Genomic DNA, 3,563 nt, shown 5'->3' with positions numbered 1-3,563 from the left:
GCGACATTCATTTTACTGCTTTAGGCTTTTAACATATTATTTTTAGAGACGTTTAACATAGTAATAATTATAAATTGGAAACTTACCACTGCAATTTCACCTAAATTGCAATGTTAATTATTGTTTTTAAATATTTGCGAAAATTAAGTAAAGTCTACTACTCCACGAAACTTATTGCATTCCTGATACAAGTAACATTAAGGAAGCCGTGAAAAAATCAACAAGACTCCAGATGCCGATGTTATTACTGCAATATGTTATATAAATAATATTGTTAAAATATTAAAATGAAAAATAAATCATTACATAACCTTACCGTTTGTTTTAAGTTCGCATTTATAGACTGGGGGAATAAAAAGACAGACGTATATCACGGCCTGCTGGAGTATAGTAAACACAGAAAACTTTTTATAGCAACAATGTTGAAGAAAGATATTTTGTTTTCCGAAGTTGAAGTCATTAAACAGAAACCAAGATGGAGATTTCATTGCAACTAATTAGAAATTCGTCTTTCAGGTATGTAATAACCGATCTTCGCACAAAATAATGTACGATACACGAGCGGTATGTTTGTTTTCATGTTCTCGGAAATTAAAAAAGCTCAACTACGTTTCGCTTTTTCAATCTTTTCCTCGAACATAAAAAAACGTCACCATACCGCTCTTGTAACGTATATTACTATTGTGATCGGTGGAAATATACCTAGTTTTAGAGAGTCAAGTGTTACAAAAAAGTAAAGAATGCTAATGAACTTGGTTTCATTTCGAATATAGGTGATTCTTCAGGAGAGCAATTGATCCTTTCAATGCAGCTAGAGTTACAATCGGAATAATAGATGTAGGCATTCCAAGCCTCTTAAACACATCTTTCATGAAGAGAGCAGCGGTACCTCTTGCTCCAACCAGAAGTCCGATTACTTCAAGCTCTTCTAGCTGGTACTTTCGGAGGCAATATGGAATGGTAGGATTGTAGATATTCTTTTTTTCCTTATCCACTTCTGCTGGCTGTTCCTCATTCGTTTCAAAACGCACAGTGGGATCAATTATGAATCCAGATCTTGTATATTCCTTGAAAGCTATTATATCTATGCGCCGTGTACTGCCAGTGACGGAGAGACCATGTACTTCTTCAAAGGTGTTGTAATCGGCATCTTTAAGGACAGTGGCTATAATTGATCGTACTTGGTGGTGTCTAGCGTTTCGCAGACCTTCACCGTGCGGACAGGATCCCAGGACGTGTGCAAGAGTTTCAACCTCGTTGTGGCAATGCCTACAACGGTTGTCCTGAGATCTTCGCGGCACACCACGTACTGCAGCAACATTTCCAACTATTTTAATGCCATCGCGCCATTCGCTGTTGGACAGTCCTTCGTGTTTACAAATCCATTTGTAGAAACTAGGATATCTATACTAATAATAAATCTGTAAGCGAAATTTTTCTGGTAATTTTCGATTTTCCAAAAATAATTGGTGTTAACATGTATAATTATTCATCCTGAAACCGAAAATCGCTTTTTTGAAATTTTTGTTTGTATGTCTGTCTGTCTGTCTGTATGTTTGTTACCTTTTCACGCGATAATGGCTGAACGGATTTCGATGAAAATTGGAATATAAATTAAGTTCGTTGTAACTTAGATTTTAGGCTATATGGCATTCAAAATACTTTATTTAAAAGGGGGGTTATAAGGGGGCCTGAATTAAATAAATCGAAATATCTCGCTTATTATTGATTTTGTGTAAATTTTACAGAACAAACGTTTCTTTAAAAATAATTTGCGATAAGTTTTATTCCTTGAAAAATTTTGATAGGACTGATATTTAATGAGATAAATGAGTTTTAAAATTAAAATAACTGCCATCTAAAGCAGTGTAATGAATTAAAAAACAAATGAATTCGTCTATAAGGGGCCTTGGACAGCAACAATCGAAAGCTATGAAACATAGCCTACAGATAATATTTCTGTGTTTGTATGAAGTAATATCGGAAGCTAAATTAACCGATCTGTATAATTAATTATTATTTCAGCATTGGAAAGTGTAGTTTCTCTGGATGGACATAATGCTATAATGTTATTACAGTAACGTTTGAGTGAATCTAGGACAGGTAAGATTAAAATAACTTCTTATGCACAGAAAACTTAATAGGCTATTTTGTAACTCACATTCATTAAACTATGGTTGCATGTAATAACAAATAAGAAACATGTTAAAGGAATTGTCATTGCACCAAATGAGTGGTCTCTTGACCAAAAGATCGCATTTTAATTATTTAAATACAATTTAAATTAAGTAATATATTAAACGATTTATCCTTCTATCAAACACGAATGTTCCCTGGATCAAACGTCCTATTTTAATTATATAATTACTTTATATTTGCAAATCAAGATTACCTGAAATCTTGATTTGCATAATACACGTCACTGTTCGTTAACAGAAAACCACAATTTAAGTCACACGGAGTTAGTGTGCACTCGAAGTTGGTTGCTTGACGGTTGTCAGCCCACTTCGAGGTCTGTGGATATAGAGGGAAAAATTGGATCGGTGTCGGTTAGAGTTCCCGAGTAGCTCAGTGGTAGAGCGTTGGTACGTTAAACCAAGGGTCCCGGGTTCGATACCCGGCTCCGGAACAATTTTTCCCTCGAAATTATTCAAATCAACTTTACAGGGAGTTATACCTGAAATCTTCGTTTCTGTTCGTTAACAGAAAACCACAATTTAAGTCACACAAAGTTAGTGTGCACTCGAAGTTGGTTGCTTGACGGTTGTCAGCCCACTTTGAGGTCTGTGGATAGAGAGGGAAAAATTGGATCGGTGTCGGTTAGAGTTCCCGAGTAGCTCAGTGGTAGAGCGTTGGTACGTTAAACCAAGGGTCCCGGGTTCGATACCCGGCTCCGGAACAATTTTTCCCTCGAAATTATTCAAATCAACTTTACAGAGAGTTATACCTGAAATCTTCGTTTCTGTTCGTTAACAGAAAACCACAATTTAAGTCACACAGAGTTAGTGTGCACTCGAAGTTGGTTGCTTGACGGTTGTCAGCCCACTTTGAGGTCTGTGGATATAGAGGGAAAAATTGGATCGGTGTCGGTTAGAGTTCCCGAGTAGCTCAGTGGTAGAGCGTTGGTACGATAAACCAAGGGTCCCGGGTTCGATACCCGGCTCCGGAACAATTTTTCCCTCGAAATTATTCAAATCAACTTTACAGGGAGTTATACCTGAAATCTTCGTTTCTGTTCGTTAACAGAAAACCACAATTTAAGTCACACAAAGTTAGTGTGCACTCGAAGTTGGTTGCTTGACGGTTGTCAGCCCACTTTGAGGTCTGTGGATATAGAGGGAAAAATTGGATCGGTGTCGGTTAGAGTTCCCGAGTAGCTCAGTGGTAGAGCGTTGGTACGTTAAACCAAGGGTCCCGGGTTCGATACCCGGCTCCGGAACAATTTTTCCCTCGAAATTATTCAAATCAACTTTACAGGGAGTTATACCTGAAATCTTCGTTTCTGTTCGTTAACAGAAAACCACAATTTAAGTCACACAGAGTTAGTGTGCACTCGAAGTTGG

General features: G+C 37.1%; 1 non-coding gene across 1 annotated transcript; it reads left to right on the top strand.

Annotated features, from left to right (window-relative positions):
• The first annotated feature begins 3,097 nt into the window (after positions 1–3,097).
• Positions 3,098–3,169, top strand: TRNAI-GAU (transfer RNA isoleucine (anticodon GAU)). The gene has a single exon. It is a non-coding gene; the product is annotated as a tRNA-Ile (tRNA).
• The last annotated feature ends 394 nt before the right edge of the window (positions 3,170–3,563 follow it).

Source organism: Periplaneta americana, chromosome 2 (assembly GCF_040183065.1).
Source record: "Periplaneta americana isolate PAMFEO1 chromosome 2, P.americana_PAMFEO1_priV1, whole genome shotgun sequence".
Taxonomy (NCBI): domain Eukaryota; kingdom Metazoa; phylum Arthropoda; class Insecta; order Blattodea; family Blattidae; genus Periplaneta; species Periplaneta americana.
This window is presented reverse-complemented; position numbering and strand designations above follow the sequence as displayed.